Source organism: Protopterus annectens, chromosome 3.part0 (assembly GCF_019279795.1).
Source record: "Protopterus annectens isolate FY-2018-M chromosome 3.part0, PAN1.0, whole genome shotgun sequence".
NCBI lineage: Eukaryota > Metazoa > Chordata > Ceratodontiformes > Protopteridae > Protopterus > Protopterus annectens.
In genome coordinates this window covers 537,691,472-537,715,910 of record NC_056731.1, presented here as the reverse complement: position 1 = coordinate 537,715,910, position 24,439 = coordinate 537,691,472, and the positions used below count along the sequence as shown (strand labels likewise).

The 24,439-nt window shown below is 42.9% G+C and overlaps 1 protein-coding gene across 20 annotated transcripts in view; it reads right to left on the bottom strand.

The window, feature by feature from the left end:
* CLASP2 (cytoplasmic linker associated protein 2) overlaps positions 1-24,439 on the bottom strand; it is a 7,203,062-nt gene that overhangs the window by 5,029,640 nt on the left and 2,148,983 nt on the right. The window lies entirely within an intron of this gene.

The window sequence follows — 24,439 nt, the reverse complement described above, 5'->3', positions numbered from 1 at the left end:
CCTAAGTCCTCGGCACTATCCTTTACCAAAAAATTTAATAATGATGCTATCATCTCCCCAGACTCCTATAAAAAACTCCTAGGAGTTATTGTAGATAACAACCTTAGATTTGACATGCATGTCAATCAAACCATTAATAAAAAACTTGATTCACTAGACAGGATTAAACCTTTCCTATCTCCACCTGCTAGAACTGCCATTGCCCGCTCTCACCTACTTTCTACCCTTCTTTATGCCTCCTCTTTGCTTACCAACCTTAGTAAATCTGATCTTAGCTCACATTGCCAGATTTGCCACTGGCATGCGCTACAAGACACACCACTGGCTTATTCTAAAACACCATGGATGGATAGAACTGCCAAGCCTACTTCAGTTTAACCAGCTTATAGTGGCATATAAAATTCTCAAACATCCAGGTAACAACCCCAGCACTTGAAAACAATCATCCCATACAGCAACCTCAGTTCACTTTGCTTGTCTAATAGACTGCTTGTACAAACAGTCAAATCCAATAACTCGGCCGGTAACTCTCTAATCGCAAACTCTGTTGGTAAAACTTAGAACTCCCTCCCTGCTAACCTTACTCTAGTAACTTCCTTAGCCCAATTCAAAAAAAGTCTCAAACTCTATTTTAAATCACACTGGTTATGTCCATGCTCTAGCCCTGACTAGCTCCTTACTCTAAAATTGTGTGTTAAAAATCCTAAATGGTAACTCTAGCTGAGTAAGAATTTGTATCTACATAACCTCATTTAATACTTGATTTGATGTGACTGTACAACTTGCTTGTCTTAAGTCTGCAAAAGGATGTTTTATCATGTTAAATATTATATAGAATATTTTTCTGTATGTATGCTGGAGCTTTTATCCCTGGGCCTCTACTGAAAATGGACATGTATCCAGTCGGACGATCCTGGGTCAACAAATGTAAAATAAATAAATAAAAAATCGTTTCTTCTTCCACATCTTTTTACTTGAATTTTGTTGAGACCGTTTATTCAGTTTTCTCACAAAAATGAATGAGGAGATAAACTGGAAAAGGAAAGCTGAAAACTCCTACAGATTCCCTGGATCAGCTTGCCCCTTTCTTCATGCTTTTGATCACCTCTGTAGCACAGGGGGCCAAACACTAAATCTCTACAAAAGGTAAAAATTTGAAATCTAATTTTATCACTATCTGGGAGGTTCTGATAATGCAGCTACAGAAACCTATTCAAAACAGTACTAGTGGCCATAATCCTGGAAGAAGTATCAACAGTCATACACACACAACAGAAACAATGAGAAGTGACCTGTGCAATAGAAAAACCTAAGTTATTTAAAGCAGAATTTTCCTCACAAGAAGAAACTGCAGATAAAACACTCCTCGTACTTTCACAATTTGCCAAAACAAACTAACATGAACCTGACAATTCAAAATTCTGCAAATCAAAGTTGCAGAAATGTAACCGTGTTTTCCCCATACCTATCAATAATTTTCACATCCTTATCAGAAAGAGTAGTACTGTAGTGGAATTAAACTAAGTGCTAGCAGCAGTGTGATCACCTAAAGCGACAGCTACTTAATCAGGTTTGGGAACAGTGTATAAAAAAAAAAAGAAGTTATGTACTCACCATAACGTTCCATGTATGTAGTCCATCTCGCCGAACATTATAACATGTGGGTTCCGACTCGACCGCTTAGAAAGCCTGAAAACTTCTGACTGGCTTGTGGCTAATAGGTATCCCATGATGCATGCGCACATTCCCCAGATCTTGTTTGCTACTAGTCTACCAGAATCAGACACGAAAAGGAACAAAGGTCCGAAAGAATAAACTGGAATAAAAGGAGCCCTTGTGGCAAAAACCACTGTAGAAAAGGAAAAACTGTATCCAGATCCTCCAGGAAGGGGGCTGGTGGGTGGGTATGTAATAATGTTCGGCGAGATGGACTACATACATGGAATGTTATGGTGAGTACATAACTTCTTTATGTTATGTAATCCTATCTCGCCTCCATTAGTATGTGTGGGACAGAGTCCCTAGCATCTTGAATGGGTGGCTCACTGGAAGATACTCCTGAGTACCGTGGAACCAAATGAGGTTCTACCCCTGGAAGATAAATCCAATTTATAATGGGAAATGAAGGTATGAGGGGTAGCCCATGTTGCTGCTGCACATATACTATCAATAGGTGTCCTGGCTTGGAAAGCAGCAGAAGTAGAGAAGGACCTGGTGGAATGCGCTTTAACTTTAAAGGGTAACTCCTTTCCCTGAGAACTGTAAATAAAGGAAATACGACTAGAGATCCAGTTCGAAAGTTTAACCTTGGAAACTGGCAAGCCCATTCTCGCCTAAGCAAAGGAAATAAACAGCTGTTCTGATTTTCTAAATTCTTTGGTCCGATGGATATAGAAACATAGTTGCCTGTGCACATCCAATTGGTGGAATGTATACTCTGGTTTATTGGAGTGATTAGGGAAGAACACTGGCAATTCAATTGTTTGGTTTAAGTGAAATTGAGAACAGACTTTAGGAATAAAAGAAGGGTTGGTCCAGAGAGAGACCCTATCTTTGTGAAAAATTAAATATGGAGGTTTAACAGACAGAGCCTGTAATTCTGAAACTCGCTTGGCTGAGGTTATTGCTACCAGAAAAAGTCTTCCAAGACAGAAATTTCAACTGACAACTATGGGCTGGTTCAAAGGGTGGCAGAGTAAGTCTAGACAGAACTAGATTCAGGTCCCAAGGAGGAAAGTACAGTTTTGTACTTACCATAAATGTAGATGTTAGAGTGTATGCACTGCTGCAGTCATTACACTTAGGTTATCCTGCCGTCAGGCGGTCCCGCAGTCGGCCAGAGTTCCAAAGTCTTGGTCCGGCGTCGGTTGTTGTCAGTGAGCCAGGGGTATATAAGATGCAGCCGACGCCATTTTCTTCAGTTTTTCTTGCCCCAGATGTCAGGTGCCCCCAAATAGGTAAGCAATACATATAGCTAATAAAACATACATAAAAAATGAAACCAAAACTTTCAGTTACCAGCAAATACACCACATAAGTTGTAAAGGGTAGAAGGCATAGATAAGTAGCAGCAAGGAAGAGGGGATGGAGGGAGGGTAACCTGGACTGCAGCAGTGTATACACTCGAACATCTACATTTATGATAGGTACAAAACTGTACTATGTTCATCATGTTACACTGCTGCAGTCATTACACTTGGGTAGAATCCCAAAGCTGAGGTTGGGTGGCTGGTTCTATAAAGCATTTTGGGTGGCTATAAGACCCTGCAGTACTGCAGTGGCAAAGCCAGCTCTGGATTTGGAGTAAAGAGGCAAGTGGTAATGCTTGGTAAAGGTATGTACAGAACTCCCAAGTTGCAGCTTCCAAAATGTCCTTGGTAGGTACTCCTCTGAGGTAGGCAGTTGAAGTGGCTGTAGCCCTGGTGGAATGAGACCTAATGTTGCTAGGTACAGTTTTCCCATGTTGTGTATAGCAGAACAGTATACAGTGTGCTATCCATTTTGAGATGGTCTGTTTTGAAATAGCTTTTCCCTGTGATCCTGCAGCACATGCTACAAACAATTGCTCAGTTTTACTGAAAGCTTTTGTTTTGTCCAAGTAGAAGCGTAACTGTCTGTGTATGTCCAAGGAATGCAGAAGTCTCTCCCCTTTATTCTGGGGATTTGGATAAAATGTTGGCAAGTGAAGAGTTTGGTTTAGAGCCACACTTGATACCACCTTTGGCATAAAAGTAGGATTTGTTCTTAAAGACATCCTGTCTTGATGAAAAATGATGAAAGGTTCCACTGCCATTAGTGCTTGTAACTCTGATACCCTTTGTGCTGAGGTTATCGCCAGAAGCAGAGCAGTTTTCCATGAGACATATTTTAAATCTGTTGAATTGGCTGGCTCAAAAGGAGGTAAAGTTAATTTCTCCAAGATGAAGTTGAGGTCCCAAGTTGGAGTTGGTGCTCTACGGGGCGGTCTTATGTTTTTAGCCCCTCTGAGGTATTGTTTTAGCAAAGGATGAGAGATAATTGGCGGATCTGTGTTGTAATGAGCAGAGATGGCAGAGGCATGGATCTTAATGGATGAAAAGGATAGGCCTTTGTCCATCATCTCAGTTAAATATTGTAGTATCTGAGGAATATTTGGGACAAGAGGGTCAAAGCTTTGAGCCTGGTTCCAGGCACAGAATCTCTTCCATTAATCTGAATAGGCTTTCCTGGTGCTAGGCCTCCTGGCCTCCAAAATGACATCCATAACAGCATTAGAGAGAGAGGTGTTGTTTGCTTGACTAAGGGATCTGCCATGCAGCCAGGTTTAAAGTTTTGAGCTTGCTGTGAAGTATCTGACTGTTTTGCTGAGTCTGAATATGTGGAATTTGAGATAAAATCCATGGTGGGCCTTGTGCTAATTTTTTTAAGATTGGGTACCAGTGCTGGCGTGGCCAGTCTGGTGCAATCAAGATCATTTTTGGCTTCTCTTGTCAGGCTTTTAGGAGTACCTTTGAAAGGAGAGGCAGTGGTGGGAAGGCATATACTTGTAGGTTTTTCCAGCTGAATGAGAGGGCATCCACTTTCCATGCTTGTGTGTGGTAAGTCCTTGTGCAGAATTTCTGTAGCTGGCAATTCATTGGGGAGGCAAACAGATATATGTCCGAGCTCCACCATTTTTGTGTTATCATGCTGAATATTTGTGGATTTAATTTCCACTCATGCAGATCCATGATGTTTCTGCTTAAGTCGTCTGCCAGATTATTTCTCTCTCCTGGCAGGAGCGTCGTTTTATAGTTCGCTTATTGAAACTAGCACAAAACCGACAACCAGTGACGTCGTGGTCTGGGCCTAGAAAAGGTATACAATAAGAATGAAAGTCCTTATGAGGTATTTGTTTCCCACAAGAAATGCAATTGTTAACTTTTTCTGACATCGGACTGAGGCAAGAAAAGGCTCCCCAATGGGGTACTTAGCTTTGAAGACTTCGGACTGAAATTCGATTAAAAAATCTCAGGTGTCGGCCGATCGGCACTTGCGAACTGCTTCGGGCACCGCGCGGCAAGAAAGACTGAAGAAAATGGCGTTGGATGCCTCTTATATACCCCTGGCGCACTGACGTCAGGGAAGAAGCGACAGCAACCGACGCAGGACCAAGACTTTGGAATTCAGGCAGACTGTGGGACCGCCTGACGACAGGATAACCCAAGTGTGATGAATGCAGCAGAGTAACACGACGAACATCTGTGGTGTTGTCTGTCTTTATTAGTAGTTGTCCTGGATGCCGAAGGCCCTTGAAAGCTGTAAGGGCATTTTGTACAGCTAGCATCTCTTTTTGATTGATGTGAAGATGCCTTTGTTCTGCAGCCCACTTACCCTGAATACATTTTCCTGCCATGTGTGCTCCCCAGGCTTAATCCGAAGCATCTGTTGTCAGTGTTTGCCTGGCTGTGGGTTGAGTGAAAGGCTGTCCCTTGTTGAGGTGACATGCCTGTGCCCACCATCGAAACTCCTGTTGTAGGCAGGGAATAAGTGGTATTACTGTTTCCAGGCTGTGGCAGTGTTGAGACCAAACATTCTTTAGGTATCACTGTAATTTCCTCATATGCAGTCTGGCATATGGAATTCGTAGTATGCAAGATGCCATGAATCCCAAGGCCTGCAGAATATTTCTTGCAGGGAGTTGGGATTTTGTTGCCATCAATTGAAAGTAATGAGTCAGTTGTCCTTACTTGTCTGGCGTGAGATAAGCCATCTGGGCCGTTGTATTTAAGCTGGCACCCAGGAATATTATCTCTTGTGAGGGCACTAGTTTTGACTTCTTTTCGTTTACTGTGTACCCTAGGCAAATTAGCAAGCTTTTTACAAATGCCAGATGCTTTAGAAGAATGTCCTTGCTTTCTGCTTGAATAAGGCAGTAGTCCAAGAATGGGTATATTTGAATCCCTTTTTGTCTGCAAAATGCAATCACTGGTTCCAGGCATTTTATGAAGACCCTGAGCGCAGTAGATAAGCCAAAGGGCAGTGCAGAGAATTGGTAATGACTTTAACCTGCTATGAATCTGAGGTATTTTCTGCAATTCTGTCTGATAGGGACATGCAGGTATGCCTCTGAGGTCCAAAGTTACGAGCCAAGCCTTCTTGCCCAGCATGGGAAGAAGCTGCTGTAGTGTCAACATTTTGAATTTTGGAACAGCTAGGCAAGTATTTAGAGAAGAAAGGTCCAGAATGGGCCTCCAGGCTTTGTCCTTTCTGGGGACCAGAAAGAGTCTCGAGTAAAATCCTTGTCCTTGCTCCTGTGGTGGTACCTTTTGAATAGCTCTCATTTCCATGAGGGCTGTAATTTGTTTTTGAGCCTCTGCCCATTGATTTTGTGGCAGGTTTGGCATTCCTTTTAGCCTTGGTAAAGTGTGAAAGTGGAACCTGTAACCTTGCGATACAATATTCAGAACCCATTTGTCTTTGGTGATCATATGCCAATTGTGTGAAAAAAAAAATGCTAGTTTCCCCCCCCAAGGGGGCTGCCAAGAGGAAAGAGCTTGGCAGCTGAAGGGGGAAGTCATCGGGACTGTTTCCTATAAGGTTGTGGCCTGTCTTCCCCTCCTTTTTGGGTTGATGCACCCCATTGTCGAGGTCTGTAAGAACCTTGGGGCTGACCTCTGCTTCTCGGACGTCTGTATCTGCCCCTTTGTGGTCTGTCTGAAACTGGAAAGGACCAATTTTTTGTAGGCCAATTTCTGCTAAATCGAGGAGGCTGAACCTGTAAGAAATCCTTCACTGTTTGCAAAGATTTTGCCTTATCCTCCATTTTCTTTAATACCTCTTCTGCCTTAACTCCAAATAAAACATCCTGCTGCAAAGGTGCATCCAGTAATTTTGCTTTAACATGATCAGGTAAACCTTGTTCTTTTAACCAAGCATGTCTTCAAATCACAGACCCTGTAACTGCTGCTCTAACAAGAGGCCTCTAATGAGTCAAAACCACATTGCAAAGTATGTTTTCCCACTTGTTCTGCTGCATGCAATAAATCCTGCATTTCCTTATAATCAGGCTGTTCTGAATTGGGAAGCATTTTTTGTTTTAATTGAGACATTAAATATTGTTGATATTTAAGCATGTGAAACTGGCAATTTAAAGCCCTCATTGCTAACATTACAGATGTGTATACTTTCTTCCCCCATCTGTCTAATGCTCTGGAATCCCTGTCAGAGGGAACTGGATTTTTAGCCGTGGAAGCCTTTACCCTTTTGGGACCTCTGGGTCAGCAACAGGGCTTTTATTTTATAAAGAAATTTGTGAGAGTCAGGAACTCTGTAGTATCGGTCTGGTTTGACTGGAGCAGGAGGCAAAGAATCAGGATTTAAACTGGATTCAGAGTACACATCATCCACAATGTCTAACACTGGCGGAATAGCAAGGGGTCTGCACTGAGGCAATAAAAGGAAGTCTCTGAGCCTTTCCTTGGATTCAGAGTAATCCTGGCCCTCCCAATGGAAATGCTCCCTCATGGTATGTAAAGTTTCCCCAAAAGAGTAGTCCTCTGGAGGAGAGGCTGAAGGAATTGATTCTTCAGCATCAGAATCCTCATAAGGGGGTAAGGAGTATCTCTGATCTGAAGAGGAATCCGAAGAAATGGAAACCTGGTCAGAGGAGTCATAGTCTGCATCCTGCCTAAACCTTTTATCAGGAGGGGGATGGGAACCCCTGATCAGAGTAATTAAGTCTTCAGCCATTTTGAGCATCTGTTTCTTAGGCATGGAGGCCTGTCCAGGTGAATGCTGTACTTGCTTCTTTGTCTTTAAAGGGGTTTTAGACTTAGCAGAAGATTTTATGGTAAGTTGAGTAGGTCTGAATACACCCTCTGAAGCCGAGGGCTGCTCAGCAGCTCAGGATCCCTCTGAAGGGATAGTTTTGGTAGGCCCTAAATCTTGCGTATCCAGAGGCCCAGCCATCTCCACGTGGGAGTCGGAGGCGGCCTGTGGTTCTGAGGTAGCGGTCGTCAGGGGCTGAGAAGGCGCCTCGCTGAAAACCGGAAAACCGGCGACTGGCCTAGAAGAGGATTTGTCGTCAGTTTTGGACCTCGGATGCCTGTCCTTGTCTTTGTGCTTTTTGTGTATCCCGGTCGTCGGTTGATCTGACGGCATGGTATAATTGAATTTTCTGCCGAAATAATGTCGGGCAAAATAAAACCGACATTGAATAGTGTGCTTGTTAAATCTAGCACAAAACCGACTAGTGACGTCGTGGTCTGAGCCGAGGCATGGGATACAGTAAGAATGAAAATCCTTATGAGGTATTTGCTTCCCACAAGAAATACAATTATTAACTTTTAATGACATTGGTCTGAGGCAAGAAAAAGTTTGCCCAACAGGGTACTTAGCTTTATTGAAGACTTCGGTTCTGAAATTCGAATTGAAAATCTCAGGAGTCGGCTGACCGGCACTTACAAACTGCTTTTGCTTCGGGCATTGCGCGGCAAAAAATACTGAAGAAAATGGCGTCGGCTGCATCTTATATACCCCTGGTGCACTGACGTCAGGGAAGAAGCGACAGCAACTGATGCCAGACCAAGACTTTGGAACTCTGGCCGACTGCGGGACCGCCTGACGGCAGGATAACCCAAGTGTAATGACTGCAGCAGTGTAACACGATGTACATCGGGGTCTTAACATCATGGAACCCTTAAGAAAGGATTTGTACAGTTTGTGAGACATAAGACTGGAATCATTAATCCCCACATGAAAATTAGATATTGCTGCTAGTTGAACTCGGAGTGTAGCAGCAGCTGCACCTTGGTGAAACAGTTCAGAAAGGAACTCTAGAACAATAGTAATGAGAGCTGTAAATGGATCAACTTCTCTATTGTGTGCCCATATGGAAAATCTCTTCCATTTACTATGATGCAATGTTCTAGTCGAAGGCTTGAGAGAAGAGGTAATAATATGAGTTACAGCTGGAGACAAATCATGAAGCCTGACTAGTGATGGAACTGGAGCAGCCATGCTGTCAGTTTGAGAGTGTGGAGACTGGGGGTGAAGAGAACCTGGCATGTGTGTCAGGAGGTCTGGCACTGGGTCCAGAGTCCATGGGCAGTCCAACAGGTGAGGCCCGGGAAAAGGGAACCAAATTTGATGAGGCCAGTAAAGGGTGATGAGGATCATTTTGCTTCCCAACAGCATTGCTTTCTGTATGACCTTGGGGATGAGTGGAAAAGGAGGAAAAGCATAAAGGAGTCCCGGGGGCCAATCGTGGACTAGTGCATCTCTTGGAGACTCCCTCGGAGGGGGGATGAGAGAGAAAAAGGTGCTGCATTTGGTGTTGATTGGACTGGCAAAGAGGTTGCAGCAGGGTTGTCCCCACTTGTGAAAGAGCATACTGGCTATTTTCTGGTACAAGGACCATTTGTGAGGTAACAATATTGCCCTGATTAGCTTGTCCGCTATTATGTTGGAAGTCCCCGGGATGTGCGTTGCAATGAGAAAGCATTGGGAAGAAATCACTCAATCCCAAACTCGCATGGCCTCTCGACATAAGGGGTATGATCTGGTCCCCCCTTGTTTGTTTAGATACCAGACAACAGACATGTTGTCGGTCTAGATAGATATCGTCCCTAGAGGGAGAAAGTCGTGAAGAGCTTGCAACGCTAGAAGCACCGCCCTCATCTATAGGACACGGATATGCAGATGGGCCTCCTGCTCTTGCCATGTGCCTTGGACAGTCCTGCCAAGATAATGTCCCCCCACCCTATTTGAGAGACATCCGTGGTCACAGTGGCAACGGGTTGGTGTGGTACAAAGGGAGTGCCTGTGGTAAGATGACCTGGTTGAATCCACCAGCGTAGGTCCTTTTTACAAGAATCTGTAATCAGGATCTGATGATGTAGAGGCAACTGTTGAAATGACCACTGGGATGACAGGAGCCAATGGAGTATTCTCATATGTAGTCTTGCTAAAGGTACCAAGGTTATGGTTGACGCCATAGTTCCGAGAAGCTGCAACACCACCTTCGCTTTGACTCTTTGAAGGGGAAGTATCGTGCAAACTTGTTGCACAAGATTCTGTATTCTGTCTGTAGGTAGTCTGGCTGTCATCTCGACCATGTCTATGTTTGCTCCTATAAAAGTTATAGACTGAGTGGGCAAAATACAGGATTTTTCCCAGTTTATCGAGATTCCCAACTGTGAATAAAGCTTGATTGCAGAATCTCTCAACTGAATTAGTTAATGCCTGGTGGTGGCGGTCAGGAGCCAATCATCCAGGTATGGAAAGACTTCAATTCTCTGATGCCACAAATGAGCTGTGACTACTGCCATGCACTTGGTGAACACCTAGGGGTCTGTGGTGAGACCAAAGGGCAGCACCCAAACCTGGTAATGATTGGCTCCCAGCCGGAAGCGTAGGTAGCTCCTTGCTGCTTTGTCCATCAGTATGTGGTAGTAGGCATCCTGGAGATCTATTGAGCACATCCAGCCGTTTCTCCCCAACAAAGGGAGTATGGATTGTAGAGTGACCAATCGGAACTTGGACCTCTTTACATGCTCGTTTAACCTGCTGAGGTCTAGGATGGGTCTCCAGTCCCCTGTTCTTTTTGGAACTAAAAAGAACCTGGAGTATGTTCCGAATCCTGTCTAGTCTGTTGGTACCTTTTCGATGGCTCTTTTTAATAGCAATTTTCTATCTCTATAGCCGCTTGATCCCTGTGATTGGGTGGTACATCTGGGATCCTTTTGGGAGGGCATGGTGGATAGGAAAAGTGTATAGAGTAACCTCTGGTAATAGTGTCTTGTACCCACTTGCCTCGAGTGAGATTTAGCCAGCCTTCTGGGTACAAGGACAGGCGACCCCCGACCGGCTCCAGAGACGCATAGTCGGGTTCCACATCAGGAACGCTGATAGGGACAGTCACGAAAGGAATCGCGACCTCCCTGATTTTGTGGGCCTCCTCTGCCTCTAGGGCAACATCTACCATTATTTCCTCCTCCCCTGCCTCTGAAGGAGGAATCGCCTTGTGTGTCCTGGAAAGGTCTCTGATTTCTTGAACCACATTTTGCCGCTCTTCTGACCTTTAGGGTAAGGTCTAGAAGGAACGGTAAAACGGACTCCCATGGCACAGAGAGCCTTTCACCTGGTGAGGGCATCTTTCACCTTGGGTACGAAAAGAGAGGATCCGTCCACGGGAGCATTGGTGAATGTAGACTTGAAAGGCTCAGCAAAGTTGCACAGATGCATCCAGGAATGTTTCCTTAATGAGACTCCTGAACCCGCCACCTTACTCGCACCACCAGCTGCATATGAGATCAGCCGCATGGAGAAGTTAACAATAGATGTGAGGGTAGCCAACTGAGCCGACACTGTAGATGGGACTGCTTCAGTCGAGGTACCCTGAAGGGCATCTCCTAACTCCTTTAGGAGATCTCTCTGAAGTCTCATAAAATGTGATAGATAGTTCAGCGGAGTGTAAAAGCCGCGAAGAGAAGATACACTTCTCGTACCTATCCATCGTTCAGGATTCCTTATTAGGTGGATGGGTAGAAGTCGTCTCTGCTAGCTCCTTCTTAGTGGCCACCGCCACCACCATGGCAACAGGTAAACCTTAGATAAAAACTCTTTGTCCTTAGGGGTGGAGAGAAATTTATTCGGCCTCCTGGGGACCGGTTCCATGGCATCGGGAGTCTGCCATGCTTTCTGACTCACGAAATCTAGCAATTCATCAAATGGAGGAGACACCCATTAAGCTGAGGGTTGAGACCCAAAAGCCTTCAGGTACACTGACTCCTCATCAGAAGGGGTAACGGTGGGCCAGCCGCGCCTCTGCCTAAGGATCTCCAAAATGTCTGCAAAGGACACATCTTCAGAGGACGACTTATGGGAGCCCGCTGACTCATCGAGGTCAGTGTCAGATGAGACAGACTCATGAGGGGAGTCTACATGTTTCCGCTTACATGATCTCTTCTGAAGGGACTCCTCAGTGGGGTCTTCTGGGGAGGTCTCGGAAGATCGGGGACCATCCAAACAGGGGTCCTGAGGCTGTGAGTCTCTACCATCCCAGGGAGAGAGGGTGCTGAGACCATAGTTGGCGCTTGAGGGAGTATAGCATCGGTACTCCTACGTGGTATGGACGAACTATCCAACATGCACCTCATCTTCACGAAAACCGATTCCTCCGGCTCCGAATGACGCCCTGGCTTCAAGGAGAGCATAGGCACCGATGTTTCCAAAGGAATCGGCTCAGAGAATGATGTAGGGTCCGAGCTCACTCGGGCCAGCGCACCAAGAGGAAGACTCGGCACCGAAAAAGTTCGGTTCCAAGTGTCCCCCCTCGGGCCCGACTGAAGAGCTTCAGACCCTAGACACTTCGGACAGCGCCGACAGTGTCGGAGTAGGGCTCGTCTCCAAGACAACCACCCGGGGTGCTGGAGCCGAGAACACCACTGTAGTCAGTACCGACAGCAACAGCTCCAAAGGCCCAATCTGGGTTGGAGGAGGAAAAAGAGCAGGGTCGGTAACAGGAGTCGGCTCCGAGACAGAAGTGGTTGGAGCCGATAAAAAGTTTAGCAAGCCCGACGACTTAAGGAGTCTGAGCACCACTCTCTCGATGTCTTCTTCAGAAAAGCTCCTGGAGGATCTGAAGGACAGTGTTGGAGACCTAACTCTCTGTAATTTAGGTGATTTTAAAGTAGGGGAGACCGGTGGAATGTCTGTAGACAGGCTCCGAAGATGACTGCTAGTGATTGGCACCGAAGCACTGGGTGTCGACACTTCAATGTCCGTGTCCAGAATCTCAATCGGCTCTGAGGACAGTGGAGCCGAAGAGAGAGAGGCCATCCCCAATTTGGGTAACTTCTGTGGGGTTCAGAGACAGAAGTTGATGCTGGAGAAGGCCTTTTGGAGGTCTTGCCCTTATCTTGACTGAAAGAATGCAACCTAGCAGAGGAGGACGAACTGGCCAGGTCTGCCTCGAAAGAAGGTTTTAACAATCCTTTTAGAATCAACTTATTCTTCCGTTCCTGGAGCACTCTAGGACTAAAGGATTGGCAAGAGAGACAAGCCTCTTGAAGATGTATACCCCCTAAACAGTACACACAGATGCTATGTCCATCAGTGATGGACATTTTTTGCGAGCATTTAGTACACTTTTTAAATCCTGTTTATGCTCTTTATGTTCTTTTGACATAATGGCAGTCTCAATAGGCGATTGAAGAGGAAAAACAACACGCTCACTCAACAAAAGAGGAACTAGATCCTCTAACTTAAACAGATCTAGCTCCATTTCTCACAACAACCAACCAAGGGAAGTTTTATAACTTAAACGAACCTAGTGTAAAGGAAAGGGAACAGACAAATACCTCTAAGTAAAACGGTTTAGTCAAATGCACACACTCACGGGAACACACACAAAAAAGGCCAACAGGCCCAAAATTTTATAGCAGAAAAAGTCAAGTCCGGTTAAATTGACACAATCGGTTATCACAATAAGGCTAACAGCAATAAGAAAGCACTTAACACGAAGTTAAAAACTTCTAACAAGCAGAATAATAAAGAACTAAATCACTTAGCCACGGCCAACCAAAAAAAGCTTCCGAATGAAGATGCGGCAAACAAGATCTGGGGAATGTGTGCATGCATCATGCGATACCTATTAGCCATGAGCCAATCAGAAGTTTTCAGGCTTTCTAAGCGGCCGAGTCGGAGCAGAGGATCGGCTCCGAACCCACATGTAATAATGGAGGCGAGATAGGACTACATAACATTGCAAAATACTAAGGAACTTCATACATCCCTATCTGCCTTTTTATGGGTAGCTGGCTATAAGAAAAATTGTAAGCAGTAACACACATCCTCTAAAGCAGACAGAACAGGACGAATGGGTGTAGGTTCTGGAAAATCCTTCAATTAAACTCATACTATTTTCTAAGGAACTGAGAAACCTTAGAGTTCTCACACTGAAAACACTGGCACATTCTAGCAAAAGTCTCACAGAAAAAGAATCCCCAGAGATAGAATCAGAAACGGAGGTCTCTTCCGAGTCTGTATCAGAAATCAGAAAAAACCCTGTATCCAGCCCTGCATCTTCCTGTTCAAATTTAAAATCCTGAATCTCTTTATGAAAAGAGGAATCCCTTTTTCTTTTACCAGAAACTACTTTAAAAGATAAATCAACAGCCTGAATTAAACCACCAGCCAGAACCCAATCAAATACTCCTACTCAAAGCAATTTCAGGAGCAGTAGATACATGCTCGGTTTTCTGTTTCTTTTAGCAGTCAACCGTGTTACTAATTGTAGCAACCACTTCCCCAGGTATAGGCAAAACATTCTGACACAACAGGAAGCCTTCCCTGTTCCCTTTTCCAAGACTGACAAAAGTGTCTCTCCTCTGCCAACTGAGAAAACTCCAACAGTTTCAGAGGATGTGGCTAATTCCCTAGTCTTTAGCGGTTGTAGCTGCTACATCAGAGGAATCCGGGATAAAAGGTGAGGGGTCTGAGACACAACAAATGTCCACATCAGTGTTACTCATCTGTGACTGAGGCAAACTGCTAGCCTGCTGTGGTGGCAAAGGGTGTCAATTTTTTTCTTTATGTGGCTGGAAAAAGAACCACCAATAGGACAAGCAGTGTGCTCCATGGTCAAGTTAAAAATGGTCTCTCTTTTCTGGTAATGACAAGTAACAACTGCTGGTAAACACTACTAATCCACAAAATTTAGATTTTTGAGAGAAAAAAAAACAGTAATAAGCACTTTATTTTCTTTTGTGCACCTGACATAGTGTTTTAAACACAATTTCTCCACAGAAAAAAATGTTTTTAGTTACTTTACAATACTTTTAAACTGACAGAAAAAAAAAAAATGTTCCTTAGTATGTTACAGTTTCAAAATATTCAATTCAAACAAAACACTCCTAGTTTAAAATAACTTTCCTGAAGAGGAAAGTAATAAAACATCAACAAAATTAAGAAAATGAAAGTTTCCCCCTAAAGGGAACTTATCTGCCCAGCAAAGGCAAGTACAAGCTACCCATCGATTATTGAAAGCCTCACAGAAGCATAATACTCTTCAGAGACAGTAAGGCTCTGAAGAGCTTCACGTCCCAACTTGTCTTTTAGTCAGCTCAGCTTGAGCTGCTTGACAGATTTGGAAGCTGCCTGGCTGTTCATTTCCTTGGCAGGATATAACCCATACAGCTAAGGCTACTGCAGCAATGATCAATATGATGAACATCTGGAAATGCATAAAATGTAGAAGTAGAAGTCTAAACCTCAAAATGCACTCTCTCGAGGCACTCCTAAAAATGGAGAACATCGATATCTGTGCAGTAACTGAGACCTGGTTCAAGGCTCCAGAGAGCACCCCTGCAATACCAGGCTACAACTCTTACCACACTTTTCGGCCACCAAACCAGGACCGAAACACTAAAGGTGGAGGAGTGTCAATATTCACCAAGGATATTCACACCACCAGGCTAGTTGGCTAACACAATGTGTCTGAAATTCTCCAAGTGCAACTAACACTAGGTAAGACTGCAATCCAAATTGTAGCTTGCTACAGATCCCCCACCATACCCCAAGATTCTCACTACATCTTTCTAAACATACTGGAAAATATTAAGATAGAACCAAACACCCTAATACTGGGTGATTTTAACTACCCTGCCATTAACTGGGAAAACTACTCATGTCCCAACACCTTTGCATAGCGGTTCTTGGAATTCATAAATTCCAATGCCCTGGATCAACTAATCCATAGTCCCACCAGGGGCTCCAATATCCTAGACCTGGTCATTACCAACATGGGAAATCAATGCTCCATACCTATGGTCACCCCCTCGTTAGTCAGGTCTGACCATAAGCTAATCACCCTTAACATCCACATCCCACCCCCACCCCCAGTAAGGAAACCACCATAAAAAACTTCTCCAAAGCCAACTTCATGCTACTCAAGTCAGAAGTGACAAACTTCATAACACCCATGCAGACGGGAACTGAAAGTTCAACTGCTGAATCCTACACTAAGGCACTGTACGAGCACATCCACTCATAAACAAACTTTACAACAAAAGGAAGAAACTTTTGCAGAAAAGAGGAAAATCCCAGGATGCAAAAAACTCCCTTACTAGCCTCAGTAAGAAACTGAGATGCCTCATAAAATCCTCCAAAGCTAGTTACAAAAATAAAATTGCCAAAGATTCCAAAGACAACCACAAAGCATTCTATAACTATATCAAGAATCTAAATGGCAATGCTCAGATCTGCTCTGAGCTAAAACAGAATGGCATTAAATATACTGATCCAAAGGATATTGCCAATATCCTGGCAGATCGATTCAGTGCCAACTTCACCCCCTCTCACCCCCTAAATGGCCCATCTCAATACCGGAAGATTGCCAAATTCCAGTAATAACGGCCACACAGGTACAAAATGCCCTCTCTAAAGCCAAGAATACAGCATCCATGGGACCAGATGACATCCCGGGCTGTGTACTACATGAACTACAATATGAACTGGCACCTCACCTAAGTGTCATGTTTAATCATAGCCTCACCTCAGGTTTCGTGCCCACTGAGTGGCGCAGAGCTACAGTTATCCCAATCCACAAGGGGGGATCCACCTTGGATCCCGGAAACTACCGTCCCATCAGTCTGACAAGCCTTATCTGCAAGGCCATGGAGCGTATTATCATGGAACTTATAAACAAAGACATTGGCAACCTTCAAACACTGGACCCCACCCAGTTTGGATTTGTGAAGGGCCGATCTCGTCTCCTGAACCTGACTGACTTCTTTGAATCAGTCTCCAGAGCCATGGACAAGGGTAAGGTGGTCCACACAGCCTATCTAGACCTTGCCAAGGCCTTTGATACCATCCCCCACTCTGGAATCATAGATAAACTTACTAAGTTGGGCATTAATCCCTATGTCACCAAATGGGTTGCTAAATGGCTTACTGATAGAACCCACACTGTAAAAGTAGCCGACTCCAAATCCAGCTCCAGACAAGTGACAAGTGGAGTACCTCAGGGTTCAGTCCTGGGGCCGCTCTTGTTTGGCATCTACTTCTCTGAAGTACAGGTCAACACTAAGGGACTCTGGCTAACAAAGTTTGCAGATGACTGCAAACTGGGAGCCATTATTGAATCCCCAAATGATGTGGATACTCTACAAAAGAGCCTTACAGAAACAGATGCTTGGTGCCAGGGCCATGGGCTCAAGCTCAATGCCAAGAAATGTATTGTTATCCCCTTTGGGAAAAAACATGTATCCATGAATTACCATATAGGTGGCAGTACACTAAACACAGAAAGTGTGATAAGAGACTTAGGGACACAGGTGGACAGTGGTCTCACCTTCGATAACCACATCGCCACAACAGTCAGGCAATCCTTCTATGTGGCACACCTCATCACGAAGGGCTTTTCATCCAGAAAAAAGGAGGTCATTGTCCCACTGTACTCATCTCTCATTAGACCCACTATAGAATACAACGCCCCATTTGGTATGTACCTCTCAAGACATCTGCAACAACTGGAAAGGCCTCAGAAATACCTCACTAAAAGAATCACAGGCCTAAAGCAGATGCCCTACGCTGACCGCCTTAAAAAACTCCAGCTATACTCTGTCGCATATCGTCTACTCAGAGGCGATCTCTGCTTAACATACAAGGCCATGTCAAACCCAGAGCTGTTGGACATGCTACACTTAAAGAAATCCCAATCCCTCAGAGCTACACGCTCTAGGGATCTAAACCTTGTCATCACAATAAACAAAACATGCTGGAGGGATACGTTCCTGACCCAGAGACTCCCCAGACTCTGGAATAGATTGCCCATACATGTCAAGCGGAGTGCCTCTTTGGACCTCTTCAAGAGGAACCTTGACGATTGGATGGGAGAAAGGAAATTCACCCCAGGGATCACGTCAGTCGCCCTGCTAGACAGGGGTCCAGGAAAGTAAATAATGTGGGAAGAAATAGCCAGGGAATTGTTATGGCTAGGCTTGTATAGGCCCTAGGGCTGATAGCCTAGTACCAACCTATGAACCTATGTAGCACAGCTGACAACTAAATAGCAGTGAGTTATCAATAGGGCCATAAATCAAATAATCCCTGCCTCATGCAGAATTTTCAAGACAACTGCACTCTTTTTTTTTTTTTTTTTTTATCTCCTCAGAGTTGAACAATCAGCTACTCCCAGGACGGACCTCTCCTCACCTACCAGATCTACTAGACCCATCTAAATGACCCATGTCCAGGGTTGGTGAGAAGACTGTGTAACATGCGCCAGCATAACACTGCTGCTGGGGAGTATTTAATCTAGTTCTCCACCTCTTGCTCACTCTTATCTTACCACCAGGCTTGATGGGCAAAGCACTCAGCTGAAACTTGGCCATACCTCAATATGTGCTTCAGCCCAACTTATGCACCCTTCTGTATAAATTACTCTCAGACAAGTCCCTAGCTTCTGCCAGGTGCTTCACAGCATTAACAGTGATAGGGTGAGGCCTAAATCCATACTGGGTAGGGGCAAGCTCATATTCTCTACCTGCTTTGTCTAGTGGCTGAGGTTCGAATTGAAATCAGGTTGCCTGGGCAGTAGTCAATGCTTTCATTCCTAGGTCACTAGTGAAGTCTATGAATTTCAAAACATTTTCAAGAGAAACAAAACAGTGGCACAGTGTTTAACAGAGTTCAGTATTATACTTAAATTTTAGACCTTAACTCTGTGCATTGGTATTAAAAACTAATGCAAGAAAGCACGGAGTAATATTCTGTACAGTGGGCAAAATAAGCAGAAGTTTTAAACATGCATCGCGCACTAGAGTGAATAGCTTCTGCCCCCCCAAACTAAATTTTTTCACATACCATCTTGTACCACAGGTCAAACACAGGTTACGACATGCTACAGTAGATGGTACATGCCTTGTGTGTGGGGATTAGACAGTAAAACTATTCTGCACTGCAGACATCAACTGGTAGACTTGTACATCCCCCAACATTTATGCCCAATGGTTTCTGGACTTCACAAATTCAAAGCTGCTGGACCATTTAGTCTACACTCCAACTAGGGGAGACAAAATACTTATCTTAGCTCTCAACAAAACGGGACAGTTATGTTCCATACCATTTATAACCTCTTCCCTAGTCAAACAGAACCACATTCATCACAAGAACCACTAGAAAAGTACACACATACGCAACTTCTCAACTACTTAGATGAAAATCAACAACTCTCTCCTACCCAGCATGGCTTTAAGCTTCAACACAGCACTACTACGGCTCTGCTTCATTGCAATTCTACTAAAAGAAAGAAAGAAATGAAGGTACTATAATCTCTACACTTTTCTTAGACTTATCTATAAGCCTTGATACCATGTCCCATGAAAAGCTCACACTCAACTCTTTAATATAGGACTAGACAATATCTCTCCACATTGGTTCCACAGCTACCTATCGAACAGGGCACAGGCAGTCAAATAGAAGCATGATACCTCCGCTTTTCTTTCAGTACAAATAGGAGACCCACAAAGTTCTATATTAGGTTGTCTGCACTTAAACCACTTTATTGATGATCTCTCTACTGCTAGCAATCACTATACCACTATGGTGCAACAGACTGACAACTCTACTCTGATCTGCTTAGCAAAAATGATAACAAAACTTTCAACACAAAGCCCATTACGCATTCTCCTCTACTGAATCTTAGCTAAACAAATCTCAACTCCCACTAACTCCCGATAAAACAAAGTTATTATTTACTTCCAAACCCCCTCTCAAACCAAAGCACATATTTTACCATCATCTCTGCTAACACTAAGCTCAAACAGGTCCACTAGGCTAAACTCCTAAGTGTCATTGACATTTGCAGCTGAAATATCAACACATTAACCAAGCTATCTACAGGTCAGGCACAGTTTTATTAAACAGACGAGAAGCTGAGGACAGTAATGAATAAAGATCTGAAGGAATTCATCTGTGAGGCGAAGAAGGCATGGGTCAAGTGGGACAAGTTGCTCCTTCAAACAGAACAAAGTGGTTTACAATTAATTGATTTAAAGGGATATTTTAGAGCTCCACAGTTAAGGCGCATAAATTAATTATAACTTTCTACTGGTGTTACAAGGGGATGAAGACAAAATTAAATTAAACAAATAAGTATAGTGGGATTCTGGATGCAGACCCTTAACAAGAAAAACGGCCATTAAGAATATTACTTCTGGGAGAACCTCATACTGATCAGGAACAAATGCAGGAATGGTTAAGAAGAGGTGAATTTAAACGAAGAGATGAAAGGTTAATACTGGTAGCCCAAGACAATGGGCTACGTAAACGCTGATTTACAAAGTCCATCGAACATGTGGAAGAAATAGACAAATGTAAGTTTTGTAAAACTGAACTGGAAAGGGTCGCACATCTTGTTGCTGGCTGTGACACACCAATGGTAGAAGGACTGTATACTGAAAGGCATAATAATGTGGCAAGACTGCTGCAGAGGATTGTGCAAATATTATGGTACTGAAGTGCCTGAACAACACTGCAAACATGAACCACAAAGCATCACAGAAAATGATGAAGTTAACTTCTTAAGGGATCACCCATTACCAACAGTTCAAACGATAGATGCTAGAAAACCAGACATAGTGGTCTAAAAAAAGAAGACAAAAGTAGCATTGATAATTGAAATCAATACACCCAGTGACTGCCTTGCCTTGCGTACAGAGAGACACAAAGTCATAAAATATCACGATCTGCAGGCAGAAACGAGAGTAATGTGGAAGAAAGATACCCAGACGGTTCCAACAGTAGTAGGAGCAATGGGTCTTATAAAAAATAATCTACAAATGTATTTAAATAGGTTACCAATACATGTAACCCCATACAAATTGCAGATGTCGTCATAAATGGGCACACTGCAGCTGCTGACATTAAAAATTGAAGCGATACTAATTTCATGAACTTTAATTGTGCTTTGACTTAGGAATGGGGTCCACTCCAGTCATAGTATTAGAAACCCAAAAGATCTGGAGAAATAAAAAAAAAGGGGGGGGGGTAATATTATATTCATAGAGTAGCAGAAAGTATTCTTAAGAACAGCACCAACACAAGAATGGAGAAAGGAGATTTTGCCTATATGGATGACTGCATTTAGGGGTACAGAAAATAAGTAAAAGGGAGCTGGAATTTAGTTGAAAAGCTGGCAAGGGAACCAAGGTATTGGAAGCAAATAACTAGAGAGGGAAAAGGCCAAGATGACATTTGGACTTGTAAGCTAGAGACTGCCTTCCCTATCAGGAACTGAAATCAGACTATAAGCAAAGAGAAAAAGATAGGGGAGTCCAGTGACTTGTTCTGGTAAAGCTTTTAGCTGAATGTAGAACAGAAGTTGCTGTTAAAAAGGGATCATTAGTAAGGCATATAAAACACTGCACAATAAGTAAGGGAATCAGAGGATGTTAGAAAAGACTGGGAAGACAGACTGGATAAACAACCCACAAAGCAACAATCGGAGGACATTTGTATAGCTCCCACGAAAGCAAAACAAGTCTAAAACATTTAGGATTTTAGCTTGGAAGTGTTTGCATAGGTATTTTGCACCCCAAGCAGAGTCCAAAGAATTCTTCCTCAGGCAGATGGCAAATGTTAGTGGTACGATGGGGAAAAAACAGGTAACTGGGAACATCCTCCTTCCTGTCCTTAATAAACATTCTGAAAGACTTCCTAGCCAAAAGCTGTCTCCATTTTTGTTCAACACCAGGATAAACTATATCCCTATATGTCAGCAAATACCTATTCATACCTTACATCTCCTTACTCTCTCTCCTTTACTCACTTCCTTACCTCTATCAATTTCTTTCCCCTGGCTTTCTCTATAAATATACCATAAGCCCCCATTTCTCTCACTTCATATTGCAATCCCTGTTTGTTTTATACAAACTTAACTTAGAATTCTCTATAAACTGGCTAATTCTCTATTAAATCATCATATAACTTTTATCTATTTGTAACTAATGTTTTCATATTATGTCTAATTTGGCATAATTAATTAAACTACAATTTTTTTTTTTTTAAAGAAGACTGTATAATTATTGTTTATACAATGTTGTAGAATACTTAGGAGCTTTTCTCCCCAGGCCTCCCCTGAAAATGGGCTCCTACCCAATCAGACTTTCCTGGTAATCAAATAACAATAAATAAAAAAAAAAAAACATGTTTTTGAGAGTGTAATGAGTTGGCAGTACTCTTGTCAGAAATATTGGGTGAGGAAATGGGCATAATTAAGAAAATTATTCATGTCAGTCGGGATACAGGATTTCAACTGCCTAGAGATATAGTAAGGCCTTGTTAATCTTAATTCTGGTAGCTGCCAAAAAAACACAATTACTAGAAAATGGAAATCTAAGTCTAAGCCAACTGTATTTGAAGTACGGAATACTGTAACAGTGATAAAATAAGTGGAAAGTGGAATCTAGAAAAGATTAGGCAATAGTTACAAACAAAAGAATAGAAATTGTGGGAATACCTGCAGAATTATGATATGGAAGAGAGGTTTATGTGAAGGCAGAAAGTGAACAATTTACGTATTGTTAGACTGATGGTAGTTATACAAAAGAATATATGCGATGTATATTGTCTGTAACTGGAAACATGTTAACATGGCTTGTTTTATTTTATATAAATGTATGTTTGGCAACGTCTTAAGTGATAATTCAATAAAGATGCTAAAAAGACATTAACCAAGCCATAAAGGAAAAAATTCAGAAACTATGCTCTTTATACAGAGTAAAAACATTCCTCACTGATGAAGTCAGAAAATGTGTAACATCTGCTTACTTACTGCTTTCTCTATGGCAGGCTTCCCTCATTTTCAGTAACCTCCAAGAACTTTACTGACAAATCTAGAACAATGTTATACAAAAAACTGCCAGATCTGTCGCAGACTGTACCCACTGGTCATACCACTGTCTAGTACACACAGGGAACCTAAGAACTGCCCAACTACTGTCTTTATCACAACTTGCTACTGAACACAAAAATCTTGCATAAGCCAGAGAACCTGTCCAACCATACAAAATAATCATTACACTCTTCTCCCCTGAAAGACAAGTAGACAAAAAGACAAATCTCCACTCACCATAATGAAATCTTACAATTCTCCAGGGGACTCCATATACTTAAACTTTCAACATTGTGGAACTCCATCTCTCTAGTACTAAAAGCAGACCAAAATGGAAACGTCTTCTAAAAAAACAATTAAAATGTCAAGCCCCGCACCCACATCTCACATAAACAATTTATCAAAGCACTACACAAAGCAAAGAGCATTGCTTTTAATGGGACAGAAAACAAATCATGCTGCCTACTGATCAGCATGAAATAGGACATCTCAATCCCAATGTAGCTCAATGGATAACAAACTGGTTCACAATTAGAACCAAGGAAAGTAAGGTGGGGGGCTCTATTTCCACAAAAATACCTGCCACCAGCGGTGTACCTAATGGCTCAGTTCTCCAGCCACTCCTCTTTGTAATTAACTTTTCAGTGGTCAAAGCTAATGTTAAGGACTTAGGTCTGATCAAGTTTGCAGATGACTGCACACTTTGTGCCAACATAAATCACCAGCAGATGCCAAAATCCTTCAGGAGGGTCTTTAGCAGTCAATCAGCTGGTGCCAAAACCATGGCTTAAAACTAACCATTAAAAAATAACAGTATCCTTTGGTAAGCATGATGTCCCCTGCATCTATCATTTCAACAATATACCTCTGAAAACAGATCCACTAATAACAGGATCGGGAAGCCATGATGACAAAGAGTTGACCATGAATCATCAAGTACCCACTACTATAACAAAGTCCTTTTTCACTGTGCAGCTTATTAGTAAGGACATGGCTTAATTGTCCAGGGAGGTTATTACTCCAGTGTATTCTGCATTTATTAGGGTAATGTATCTGTCCAAACACCTGGCACAACCTAAACAACCAAAAGTCTTTCTCATCAAGAAAATAAAGGGACAAAATCACAAAAACTACAATGACCATTTCAACCCTTTGTCCCGCTTCTCAGTATTGTACAGACTAATGGAAGATCTCTGTATCATTTACAGAGACTCCACTGTTCCCACACTGTCAGACCTACTGCACACCTACAAGTTCAATACTGGCAGATACACCTGCTCATGAGATCTTAACCTCTTCTGCAATTTAAACAAAACAAGCTGGATGGATTTTATATATATATATATATATATATATATATATATATATATATATATATATGTTTCACAAAGAAATACTACTCTGCATCTGCATGTCATCCTGTCCACAGAAAGCAAAGTATGCCTCTTACTTCAATTGTAACCAGGACAAATGGATGGGAAACCACAAGCTCACCCCTGGAGTAGCACCACTGTCCCATATGGATAGGTGTAACAAATGTGTGCCAGATCCTGGTTATATGTGCTATACATACAAAGG